General features: G+C 44.0%; 1 non-coding gene across 1 annotated transcript; it reads right to left on the bottom strand.

Moving 5' to 3' along the window:
• Positions 1–1,880: 1,880 nt before the first annotated feature.
• Positions 1,881–1,961, bottom strand: Trnap-agg68 (transfer RNA proline (anticodon AGG) 68). Its single transcript has one exon. It is a non-coding gene; the product is annotated as a tRNA-Pro (tRNA).
• Positions 1,962–14,196: the final 12,235 nt, after the last annotated feature.

Genomic DNA, 14,196 nt, shown 5'->3' with positions numbered 1-14,196 from the left:
CACACACACTCACACAGAGACAGAGACAGAGATACACAATTACACTTGCAAATAGTAAATAATAAATAAGAAAAAAATCAATTAAAAAAAAAGTCAACAGTTCAATTTCCTATACAAAACTATAAAACCCACACAGGCCAAAGCAAGTTGATTAACTAGAGACATGTGGCCACTGAGTTAAAGTGGCTGTTAAGCTAATCCATGATTTTTCTTGACTCATCCACAGGAATATCATGATCATGTTTATCAGTAGTCTCAATTACCCTCCCCCAAATAACGATCTATAGCATTCCTGAACAAGATATAGTAATGCATGTCTCTAAATCCAGTTCTTGAAAAGTGGAGGCAGACTATCAACAACTCAAGGCTCACTTGAACCCCTTCAAACACACACACACACACACACACACACACACACACACACACATACACACATACACACACATACACACACATACACACACATACACACACATACACACATACACACACATACACATACACACATACACATACACACACATACACACACATACACATACACACATACACACACATACACACATACACACATACACACATACACACACATACACATACACACACACATACACACACACACACACACACACACACACACACACACACACACACTAATCTTACCAATCTTGGTTGGTCATAAACCATCTTTTGGGAGGTGGAGGCAGGAGGACTGGGTATTCAAGGTCATCCCCAGATATATAGTTCTAGGCTAATCGAAGCTACTGGAAAAACAAAACCAAACCCTCTGTCTACTTGAACGTGAGATCACCTGGGTGTGCCTTACTCCCAACAAACCCAAGCTGGCGCCTACTGCCAAATAAAAGGATTCTAATTTGTTTAGCAATGTCTACTGCTTCTGGAACGTGTGCCTTCTGCTCTCCCCACACTGAAGGGGAGGTGTTACCTTCGTGGAAATGAAATGACCTGGTGACTCATTTGTAGGGCAGAGGTTGTTCCTCCTCTTGATTGCTTGCCACAACCTCACAGCAAGCATGCAAAGTGAATCCGGTGACATTTCAGACCCTACACTTCCCTCAATGACGACTTGTTTCCTCTTACACACAGCCAATCCAGAGGGTGCTGCAGCCCAAGCCTTGATGTAACCTGAAGGTGCACCCCAAGGAGCACCCCAAGGAGCACCTTCTCATCACCCTCCACTTGACAGATTGTGTCAGAAAACTGCCACTGTCATCTGTACAACTTTCCCTTCTAAGTATGTTCCCAAAGTATGGGTTATTCTGGCACGGATGTTAGTTTATGCTCCTGCTGCAGTTTCATTTCTCTCTGTCAGAAGTTATTTGGTAGTAAGTATCCAATCCACACTTACATTTAGGCTTTGCTACCTACGGTGACAACATCTAAATCCATTAGTTTTTTTTGTTATTGCTTTGTTTAATTAAAATTTTTGCTAGTCCTGGTGGTGCATGCCTTTAATCTGAGCTCTCAGGAGGCAGAGGCAGGAGGCCACACTGGCCTACGCAGTGAGTTCTAGGCCAGCCAGGGTCACAAATAAGGCCCTGTTTCAAAAAAAAAGAAAAGAAAAAGTTCAAAATTTTAGCGTATAGGCTTCATTCAGGTCAGAGGCAGTGTCTGAAAACATATTCAGTGGATTTAATCTTTATCCCTCAGCTTCCAATTTTCTGTTTCGACAGAGTTTATAATTCTGTTAACACATGTTTGTACATTTGAAGGTTTTGTTTTATTCAAATTTCAAATTTAATATTTAAATTTTAATAAATTCCAAAACACTGCAGAATACATTGGGTTCTATCCTTGCTACCTGGGATTTCTGCAAGGACACAGAATACAAACTAATTTTTTTTTTTTTTGGTTCTTTTTTTCGGAGCTGGGGATCGAACCCAGGGCCTTGTGCTTCCTAGGCAAGCGCTCTACCACTGAGCTAAATCCCCAACCCCAAATACAAACTAATTTATTGGATAATTTTCCTCATGAGAAGAAAACAAAAACTTTGCCTTGTTAGGCTGAGACAAAGGACTGCAACCCCGAGGTTAGCGAGGGTTACACAGTGAGTTCAAAGCCCACCTAGGCTACATAACTAGACACTGGCTGTCCTACTGAAGACTGAAGGCTGTGTAAGTGAAATTGTATTTGTCCTAAGATGATTCCCGGATACCAGACCTTGACATCATTTTTCAGCTCCCAAGAAAAATACTTCAGCTAGACAATGACGAATATCAAAATCAAAATAAAAACTGACAATTGGAAGACAAGAGGGTTCATCAGCTAAAAGTGCTTGCTGCACAAGCCTGAAGACCAGAGTTCAAATCCCTGGTATGGACCAGGGAGGAGAGAACCGATTCCTGAAAGTTGTTTTCCAACCTCCACTTGTGGGTTCTCTGTCTCTGTCTCTGTCTCTGTCTCTCTGTCTCTCTGTCTCTCTGTCTCTCTGTCTCTCTGTCTCTCTGTCTCTCTCTCTCTCTGTGTGTGTGTGTGTGTGTGTGTGTGTGTGTGAAATATAAATAAATACTGACAACTTACAAGCAGAAGCAAGGGGAAGGCTCAGGTTGGATAAGGCAGCCTGGACACTGAACACAGTGGCCCACTATTTATTTATTTATTTTTTTTTTGGTTCTTTTTTTCGGAGCTGGGGACCGAACCCAGGGCCTTGCGCTTCCTAGGTAAGCGCTCTACCACTGAGCTAAGTCCCCAGCCCCGTGGCCCACTATTTAAATCCCAATGCTGAGGACGCAGAGGCAGAGGCAGGAAGGATCTAACATTTGAGGCAACCCTCAGCTGCACAGAAGAACCATTTCGCAAAACAAGAAACAGAGAAGCCATTTTGCTAACTTGAATCGGTTCTCCTTTCTTAGGCCACTGGGGAAAGGGAAACTTCAAGCCAGAGGCCACTAAACCATCCCTCAAGACAGCACGCACTGATTAATCCGAGGTGATTGACTACTGTGGTGAAATTGCCTAGGAATCAAATCCAGATTATTACGTCATTTTCCAAATCATACTTCCTGGACTTTAAGTCTGCCCTGGTTTAAAAATGAGGCTGTACTTTTGAGAGACCCAAGGCAGACAGCCTTCCCCCTAGAAGTGCTATTTCAGGGTTGCTGCAGTGATCTCTCCTAGTTGTCCCTTAGTCCTCGTCTTAAACATTCAAATCGAAAAGGTAGATTTTAGAGATCTTTTGTGTTAGCATCAAAAAAAAAAAAAAAAAAAAAAAAAAAAAACCAACCCCAAACCAAAGAGGAATAGGGGTAATGTGAGGTACTCTTGCTCCCTACGGAAGCCTGATAGGAACCATTGGTACAATTGTTGGATCTGGTGATTTTAGAATTTTGTAGATTCTGCTAGGAGATTCCCTCCCTTCTTCTCTTTTCCCTTCCCTCTCTCCCTCCTTCCTCTCCTTTCCTCCCTTTCTCTCCCTTTTTCTCTCTTCCTTCCCTCCCTATTTCCTCCTCCTTCCCCTCCTCCCCTCCCCCCTCCTCCCTCACTGTGAAACTGTGAAGCCCTAGTTAGCCTTGAAGTTGCACCAGCCCCCTTGCCTCTGCCCTGCCTCCCAGTGTGTGTTTCAGTTGTGCACCACCATGTCTGGCTTTTGCTATATTTGTTTTGATGTTGTTATTGTTGTTTAATTGTTTGTGTTTGGCCCGGCTGGCCTTGAACCCAAGGCAATCCTCCCTGGTTCTTTCTCTGTGATATTAGTCACCAGTCCAAGTGCTTTGAGCCCACATATATAAGTCACCCAGCATCTTTGGTCTGTGTTGGCTTGATATGTAGTAACCTTTATTCCATATCCACTGCACCTCCCTAGGCACGCCTGGGACCTTTGTTTCTTTGTGACTCCACCTCCGATACTGAATTCCAGAGAGTTGCTCTCTGACCACAGCCTTCCACAACTCCCACATCTGAGTCCTCCACTTGGCCTTTGAGCTACCAGAGTTCTCCACCCACCAGGTGACTGCCCAGAGGTTCCCTCTCACTACCCCACTTCTCTCTTTATTGAACCTGTCTCAGTGCCATAGTTTGTCTGTGCTTTTGCTTTGGCAGGCTCTTATGTAGCCGGAGATGGCCCATAGCTCCTGACCCTCCTGCTTTATTCTAGGACTGTCTCACCATTGACTTCACTATCTTAGCCCCCTCTGCTTCCTGCCTCACTCCAGCTCCATCCCTCCATTTGTCCTTAGTCCCAGCACTCCCACTGCTTGAAGTCTACAGAGAAATCCTATAACTGTAGATTGGTTGGGATGGTGTTTACCTACCATGTACAAAGCCCCAGTTTTAACCCCTAGTACCATATAGACTGGGCTTGGTGATACCTACTTGGTAGCTCCTGAGAGATGGGGGCATAAAGATGAGAACCTCAGGTTAGTTACAGGCTAGCCTGGGCTACATGAGATACTGTCCCAAAAATAAAAGTGGGGGCTGGGGAGATGGTTCAGTTGGAAGATGCTTGTTGCTCAAACATGAGGACCTGAGTTCAGATCCCAGCATCCACATTAAAAACGAGCTCAGGGGCTTGTACCTGTAATCCCAATATTGGAGAAGTGGAGACAAGAGGATTCCTAGGACTCGCTGGCCATTCAGTCAAGCTGAAGAGATGTGCTCTGGTTCAGTGAAAGCAAGGGTCTGTCTCAGAAACAGACAGGGTAGAGAGTGAGAGGAAGACACTCAGCATCAGCCTCTGGTCTACACTCATGCACACGTGTTCACACACTCAAGCAAACAAACACACACACACACATACATGCAATGTACCTGCATACAAACACACATGAACATAGAACATACATGCTTGTACTTATGCACACACACATACATGCACATGTACCTGCATACAAACACACATGAACATAGAATATACATGCTTGTACTCATGCACACACACATATACACACACATGCACACGCGCGCACACACAAGTATCTGTGTACAAACACACACACACATGAACATACATGCTTGTACTCATGTACATGCACACACATGTGCATACACAACACTGTGTAATAACTGTCTCTGCCTTCAGTTCCTCAAAGCTCCAAAAGTCCTTTGGTAAATGCTATGCTGGTTTTTCCTTATTCCTCAGGAAGCTATTTGCAACTTCCATTGTCAACCCTACTAGAGTAGTAGGGTACTCTAGTGACCCCTCCTGACGTGGGAAAGGATGCTGACTGCACCCCAGGCAGGAATGTGGCTCACAGGTAGAATGCTGGCTTCCTATGCACCATTCCCTGCACTGCACACAGGAAAGGAGAAAAAGAAACCACCAAAGAACAACAGCCAGCCATGGCCAAGCATGGTGGCACACTTGGGAGGCACAGGCAGGTGGATCTCTGTGAGTTCAAGGCCAGCCTGGTCTACGAAGTGAGTTCCAGGACAGCCAGGGCTTCACAGAGAAACCCTGTCTTGAAAAGTAAAAAACTACCTTTTTAATTTAAAAAAAGTATCTTACAAGTTAATTAATTAGTTAATTAGTTAGATAAAAACAACCAGAAAGGAACACTTGCACTGTGGGGATGTCAGGGAATGAGAAGCCTTCTATTTGCATGCCTGTGGAGTAGAACCTTCTATAATTGGCCTGAAGAAAGTCACTGGTGCCTCTCCTTTTGGCTCCCAGACAATTGAAGCATACAGCCTAAGGAACTGGGATTCCCCCAGGAGTCTCGTGCAAGGAGAAGGTGAAGGCTGGAGCCTAGTGCTAGTCCTAAGAGGAACTTGTGTCAGGAAAAGATTTCACACAGTTCTGACAACCTATCAGAGAGACTGGAGCTGAGACAATGTGGGGTCCATCACCGTGGGATCTCACCTTGACTAGAATTGTTTAGTGATGAGTAACTTGTCTTCTATTGACACTGAAACTCCAGAAGATGGAATGAGGTTACCTGAACTTCTTGGGTGTCACTGGACTCTTTTATTTGTTCTTCTGCCCAATGTGGCTACGATGAAACAAACTCCTTCCTCTGCGTTTTCCTGTTTCTTATCTTTAGTTGGTCTCTGAGGATGAGTGGCTGAGTGCAGCTTGAGGAAAGACTCTGACCTTAACACCTGCTAACACTTCAGCATCTTCTTCTTGAAGGAGACATATTGTTTATGAATAGCCCCAAAGCCTTAACAGTTTTCATGACCAAAGAACGGCCAGTCTTTCTCCTCAACTGAATAGACAAGCCCTGGCATCTCATGAGAGCTCACTATTGTGACTTCTGACTGGCATATATATTATCTTTGTAATTCAACAACATATGAGTCTCCTTCACTGGTGCTGGGATTACCCATGTGTCCCACCAGCTCCTTCAAGGATGCTGAAGGGCTATCTCAGTCTCAAACAAAGAACACCATCTCACCTCAGTCTCTTTCAAGCCTAGCCTACTTTTGGACTTGAAAAGTTATAGAAAACTTAATTTCTAAACCCCAACAAGAACGCAAGCCTCAGGTGTCGTTGACCTAGCCTCAGTTACAACTGCAGTTGTGTCAGAAGTGTCACATGGTCAACAGCAGCAATGCTGGGACTTTTCGATGTTTGGAGTGACATTTAAGTTTACAGAGCAGTGAGCTGGCCGTTGTATATTGCCATAGACCTCAGGATTAAAGATAGATGCCCTTGACCACGCAGCTGTCTTGAACGCACTGAAAGGCAAACACTAGCCAGGCTGGGGTGAAGGTCCCATCCTGACAGATTTGGGTTCCTTACCATGGTGAAATGGATTCTGGCTAGTCTGCCTTTGAAGTTCCCAGCTACGTGTTGATTTGTCACTACAACGATCAATTATGGTATGACTCTTTATCTTAGGATGGTAGGTAACTTCGCTTTCTTGATGTATTGAGAAACATTATTTTTTTCATTATTACTGGAGGTTCAATTTTAATTTCCTTAAAACTGTAACTGATATTATTGTAATTAACTCAATAAGTGTAAAGTAGTTGTGGGGTTCTCTTGAGATTGGGGAAAGGGTATTTATTTTCTTCCCTCTAAGGGTTGTGATTATAAAACAAATGACGGTTCTATTAAAATTTTCCCAATGTTTCTTGTGATACACACATATGCACACAAGGCAGATGTGGTGGTGTGTATCTGTAATATCAGTACTTGTGGGGAGAGGCAGAAGGATCAGGAATTCAAGGGTGACTTCAGCTATAGGGTTAAATTTGAAGCCAGTCTGGGTTATATTAGATTCTGTCTCCAAGACACACACACACACACACACACACACACACACACACACACACACACACACACACACACACTCACAAAGAGAAATAAGCTGTGTCCCAATCTAGGTTTTCTTTTCTTTTCTTCTTTCCTTTTACCTCTTCCTCCTTCCTCCTCCTCCTCCTTCCTGTGTGTGTGTGTGTGTGTGTGTGTGTGTGTGTGTGTGTGTGTGTGTGTGTGTAGGGTTTCTCTGGCTGACCTGGATCTCACTCTGTCTGTAATCCAGGCTGGCCTCAAACTCACAGATCAGCCTGTCTCTACCTCCCAAGTGCTGGGTTTAACGGCATGTGCCACCACTGCCTGGCCAGTTTTTTCTTTCATAAATTCCCCAGTCTTCAATCAATGCTTTGTCTGCTGGTCTCTTTGTAATAACTGAGTCATCTTTTTTAATCCTAAAAAAGCAGCACAGACCTCTAGGTCTAAGTTTTTAGGTAACAGCATCAAAAGTAACAGATCAAGTGGAGTCACTAAAGGCTTTGCTACATGTCTCCGGATTCCAAAAAGACTTTCATATCTATTATTATGCCTTTGTCCTCTCACACCTTAGCCATGTTTTAATATCGGTACTGTGACCCGGCAAGCCATGTTTCCTTTGTTCTCCAGCTTCCTGTTTAGGATTGTCGATGGCTTCCGGTCCGCTAACGGATCCCATGAGTATCGCTGGAGCGCTCCCATGCTGCAGCTGCAGCTCCTGGCCCGCAGTGTGTGAACCAGCAGAACAGTTCTCCCTCTGTGGACCCAGATTTTCCAAGCCCTGGGTTTCAGCACAGCCATCTGTGCCTCCCACTTCCTCCCAGGTCTGGAACTTTCCCCCACACCTGCAAAGCAGAATGTCTCAGAAATACCCACATTCTCTCTATTCATATAACAGATTTCTCTTCTCTGAACGCGACCAACATAGATAAATACATATGTGGGACTTTTTTCTTCTCCTTGTATATATAAGCATGTATTTACAACAAATGCAATAACATCACTCATGCCCACCAATCTGCATGGACAACTTTTCAGAACCATACATATAATAACGGGTTAGTTTTGCTTGTTTCTTTTTTTTTTTCTACCATATATGGCCTGGAACTCTATGTAGACCAAGATGCCCTTAAACTCATGAAGATTCATCTGCCTTGCCTCTTAAGTGCTGGGATTAAAGTTCTGTACCCACCTATCTAGTTTTTAATAGCTGCATAGTATTCTCTTATATGCCATTTCTCCTGTGCATAGTTACTCGAGTAAATGTACTAAATTTTGTTATTATAAAACATATCATCACCAATTTTTTATATGATCATTTAAAGTGTGTGTGTGTGTGTGTGTGTGTGTGTGTGTGTCTCCTGCTTCCGTTTACTTCTGGAGTGCTAACATTAAAAGCATGAGCCATTTACGTGGTGCTAGGAACCTATTAGGACCCCTGATCCTGGGACCAGGCAGTGTGCTTCATTACATGATAAGGGGTAGAGGATGATGAAGGTCGCAGATAAGGCTGATTGGAGACTTCAGAAATTATCCTGCACAATTTGAGTGGCTAGAGTCGTACCAGATCTTAGATGTGGAAGAAAACAGAAGAATTGATGCCAAGGAGATTCGATGTAAGGAGACTCTACCAGCCCAGTGAGTGGGTTGGGGTTGGGGTTGGGGTTAGGATGGCCACCAGAAGCCTAGAGTTGCTGCGCTGTTCGCTCAGAGACAAGAGAAAGGGTTACTCCCTTGTGATGGTTAATATTTACTGCCAACCTGACTGAAATTGGGATCGCTGAGGGAACACCAGTAGGAGATTCTGGGAGGGTGTTTCCAGAGAGTCTTTATAGAGAACAGCAGACCCACTGAATGTGGGCAGCACCATCCCCTGGTCTGAGACTTCAGACCAAATAACAGTGGCAAAAGAAGCCAGCAAAGAGAGCAAGAACAATTGTTACTAAGCCTGAAGACCTGATTTTGATCCACAGAACCCATGTGGTGGAAGAGAATAGATTCTTACAGATTAGACCTGTAGATTAGAGATTAGACCTCTGGCTTTCATACATGTGCCAGATGAAAATACATACACAAATGACAGGACAAACACCTGAGCCCAGCCCTCCAGCTCTCTACCACACCTTCCTCTCCAAGATGGCTTATACCCCCAGACTGTGAGCAAGACCCTCTCTCACGTACTGGTTAGTTTTTGTCAACTTGACACATCTGGAGAGAGGGAACCTCAAACAGAAATTGTCTCCCTTTCAGACTGGAATGTGGGCATGACTGTGGGAACATTTTCTTGATTAATGATCAATGCGAGAAGGCCTAGCCCTCTGTAGTAAGTACCACCCCTAGATAGGTGGTCCTGGACTTTTCTTTTAAGCAGGCTTAGCAAGCTATAGGAGAAAACCAGTAAGCAGCACTACTCCATGGGCTCTACCTTGGTTCCTGCCTCCAGTTCCTGCCCTGACGTCCTTAAGTTTACATTTCTTTCCATGTGGTTAATATTACCTTTTTTAGATTAATAGGCTATGCCGACACTTACTATATACAAGGTCTTTTTCCTATTTAATTGAAGCCTAATGGTACTTTAGGTGTACTTAGATAATGTCTTGAGTTTTTATTTTGGTCATACGTGTGGTATATGGATGCACATTCATATGTGTGCATGGAAATGGTAAATGCACCTGCTTATGCACAGACCCATGGAGGCCAGAGGTTGACTTCAGGTATCAGGTGCCTTTTTTTTTTTCAAGACAATGTTTCTCTGTAGGTCTGGATATCCTGGAATTCATCCTGTAGGCCTTGGACTCAGAGACCTATCTGCCTCTACACCCCCACCCCCAACCCTGTACCCACACATTCCCCCAGGCCCCACCCAACCTCAGATGTAGGCTTTGGTCACTTGCCACTCGAAGAACAGGGTCTTGTCATTGAACTTAGTAACATGCTCAGTCAGGCTGGCTGGACAGTGAGGATCCTCTCCTATCTGCCACTTACCTCCTGAGCTGGGTTCATGGCATGCTTGCCTCTGTCAAGCTTTTTGGATGGCTGATTAGGATCTGAACTCAACTTTAAGACCAACCTGGGCTATATAGCGAGATTCTGTCACAAAGTGAACAAACAAACCATTTTCGTTTTAGCCTGGCATGATAGCACACTCCTATAATCCAAGCACTTGGGAGACTAAGGCAGAACAAGTTTGAGGTCAGCTGGAGCTATGTGATGAGACCTTTCCTGGCTTCTAGTCTTGGCCAAGATCCTGCACATCCTTATATGGTGCATGCAGACAGCTACATTTTATTCTTCGATCCTGTGAACTGTTAGTTACTTTATTGTTTGTAACCAATGTCTTTAACCCAACTCATATTAATCTTTAACAATATAAGTGATAGGACTCCGGGGCTGGAAAGATTGTTCAGTGGTTAAAAGCATTTGTGTTCTTGTAGAGGACCCAGGTTTGATTGCCAGCACCCACACTGTAATTCACAACCATCCCTAATCCCAGCTCTTTTCCATCCGGTGCTCTCTTCTGACCTCCACGAGTACCAAACACACACGTGGTACACAGACGTTCACACAGCAAACACCCACACATAAAATACCTAATTTAAAAAATTAAAAGAAAGGCTTATAGACACATAAAATATAGGACTCAATATTATACAACAGCCTTTTCTCATCAAATTAAATGATGCCTTTACCACATATTGCTTTACTTTATAATATGTGGCTAAGTAAATCCCCAGACAACAATAACAATCTGCCTCTCTCTCTCTCTCCCCCTCTCTCCCTCTCCTTCCCCACCCCCATCCTCTTATCCTCATTTATTTTACCTAAGTTCTTCCTGTATTGGCTAAGCTGATCTCAATCTCAGGGATGCAAGTAATCCCCCTGCCTCAGTCTCCCAAGTAGCTGTGGCCACAAGGAGTTCCAGCTACCCCCAGCTTTCTTTTTTTTTTTTTTTTTTTGTTCTTTTTTTTTTTTTTTTTTTTTTTTTTTCGGAGCTGGGGACCGAACCCAGGGCCTTGCACTTCCTAGGCAAGCGCTCTACCACTGAGCTAAATCCCCAACCCCTACCCCCAGCTTTCATTGTTTTCCTGTATGCTTCCTATTTATTCTCCCATACAAATTTTAGGATATCATTAGGAAAATAAAGCATATGTCAGTATTATATTAAGTTTTAAAATTATTTTTTAAGATGTCTTAGGGTTTTACAGGAGAAGACTGACTTCCAGGCAGCTAGGAGGAGGGTCTCAAAGCCCATGCCCACAATGGCCCATACTCCAACAAGATGACGACACCTCCTATTAGTGCCACTGCCTGGGCTGAGCATATACAAACCATCACATTCCACTTAGGCCCTGCCTGATAGGCTTGTTCAAACACATGAGTCTATGGGGCCATACTTAGTTATAACGTAATAAAAAAATACATTTAGCCCAACTTCCAAAGTCCCCATAGACTATAGCAGTCTCAGCAATGTTAAAAGTCCAAAGTTCAAAGTCTCTTCTGAGATTCATCCAATTATTTAACTGTAATCCCCAAAACAAGACAGAAAACCAGCTGGGCAACCTCCAAACTGCATCTCTGTGTGTGATGGCAAAATGGTCTTCAGATCTCAGACTCCATTTTCAACTTTGTGGACAGCCTCAGCTGCTCTTCATAATCCCTTCATGCCTTCAAAACCAGTACTACCCGGGCGATTGTTACACATTACCAAGTACAGCTGCAGCACGAGGTACAACCTTGGCTATCTCTGGAACACAGCTTCTTTGTGCTCTCAGAAGACACTTCCCAGATGGTTTCACCTCCGTGATGCTGGTCTCTTTTTAATCAACGCTAATTTCTTAGCTCCAGCTAACCAGCATCAATTGTTCTGATAGTTTCTCCTGTTCTTCACGCTAAAGCCATAGCCACATGGTAAAGCTGCCAAGTTCTGCTGCTTGCTGGGGCTGGAACATGACCCCTTGGTCTACTACATTATCACAGCTTTCTGTTTTCCAACTCCTTCACTGCCTAAGCTTGACTGTTCTGGAATGTGGTCTGTAGATTGACCTTGAACTCAAACATGGCTCTGTCTCCTGAATGCTGGGATGAAAGGTACATACCACCACATCTGGACTTAAACTTTTCTTTACCTAGAACTTGTTCTGTCCCAGGCTGGCTTTGAACTCAGAGATCTACTTGCCTTTGTCTCTGGGTCTTAAAGGCTTGTACTACCATGCCTGGACCTACTTAGCTGGGTGTGATCTTTCCCCAGAGTCACCACTCCCTTAACTCAATTTAATACCCTTGAACTCAGGATTCAGCTCCATTACACTTCCTGGTACCCCTTTAATACTCAAATTATATATATATATATATATATATATATATATATATATATATATATATACATATATATACATATACATATATATACATATACATATATACATATATATACATATATACACACACATATATATATATATCCTTTCTACACTTGTTTAAAATGCTCCTAATGGGACAACCAGAGAACAAAGTCTCTGTTGGGCTTTTTTGAGACTTCCTTTATCAATTGCATTTAGTATAAATTTCTTTATCTTAGCTTCAGGTAGACTCCTTAGACAAAGACAAAAAGCAGCCACATTCTTCACCAACGTATCACAAAAAGAGTCTCTTGGTCACATATTAAAATTCTTTTCCTATGACATCTCTACAGCCAGGCTTCCATAGTTCAAATCACCCTCAGCAACAAAGTCTTTCATATTCCTATTAGGATGGCCAATTAAGCCCCACTTAAAACATTCCACTGCTTTCCAAATTTAAAGTTTCCAAATCTACATTCTTCTAAACAAAAGTATGGTCAGGCCTATCACAGAATATCCCACTCCTGGTACCAACTTCTGTCTTAGGGTTTTACTGCTGTGAACAGACACCATGACCACGGCAACTCTTATAACAACAATATTTAGACCGGAAGTCCCACACCCGCGGATCCCGGCCCGCAGCAGCTCTCTGCTGCCAAACCCCGTGGGAGAGAGACCTCACCGCCTGATCAGGTAGGCACTCCTGAGGCTGCAGAGCGGAGGAGACCACCAACACTGCCCACCCCTGCCCATATCCCTGGCCCAAGAGGCAACTGTATAAGGCCTCTGGGTTCCCGTAGGGGAGGGCCCAGGAGCGGCAGGACCCCTGCGCCTGAGACACCGCCGGAACCTGAAGAAAACAGACCGGATAAACAGTTCTCTGCACCCAAATCCCGTGGGAGGGAGAGCTAAACCTTCAGAGAGGCAGACACGCCTGGGAAACCAGAAGAGACTGCATTCTGTGCACATCCAGACGCCAGAGGAAAACACCAAACGCCATCTGGAACCCTGGTGCACGGAGGCTCCCGGAAAGAGCGGTGCAGATCTTCCCGGTTGCTGCCACAGCGGAGAGGACTTAGGCAGTACCCCACGAGCAAACTTGAGCCTTGGAACCGCAGGTAGGACCAACTTTTCCCCTGCAAGAAACCTGCCTGGTGAACTCAAGACACAGGCCCACAGGAACAGCTGAAGACCTGTAGAGAGGAAAAACTACACGCCCGAAAGCAGAACACTCTGTCCCCATAACTGGCTGAAAGAAAACAGGAAAACAGGTCTACAGCACTCCTGACACACAGGCTTATAGGACAGTCTAGCCACGGTCAGAAATAGCAGAACAAAGTAACACTAGAGATAATCTGATGGCGAGAGGCAAGCGCAGGAACCCAAGCAACAGAAACCAAGACTACATGGCATCATCGGAGCCCAATTCTCCCACCAAAATAAACATGGAATATCCAAACACACCAGAAAAGCAAGATCTAGTTTCAAAATCGTATTTGATCATGATGCTGGAGGACTTCAAGAAAGATGTGGAGAACTCCCTTAGAGAACAAGTAGAAGCCTACAGAGAGGAATCGCAAAAATCCCTGAAAGAATTCCAGGAAAACACAATCAAACAGTTGAAGGAATTAAAAATGGAAATAGAAGCAATCAAGAAAGAACACA

Source organism: Rattus norvegicus, chromosome 2, assembly GCF_036323735.1.
Source record: "Rattus norvegicus strain BN/NHsdMcwi chromosome 2, GRCr8, whole genome shotgun sequence".
Taxonomy (NCBI): domain Eukaryota; kingdom Metazoa; phylum Chordata; class Mammalia; order Rodentia; family Muridae; genus Rattus; species Rattus norvegicus.
This window is presented reverse-complemented; position numbering and strand designations above follow the sequence as displayed.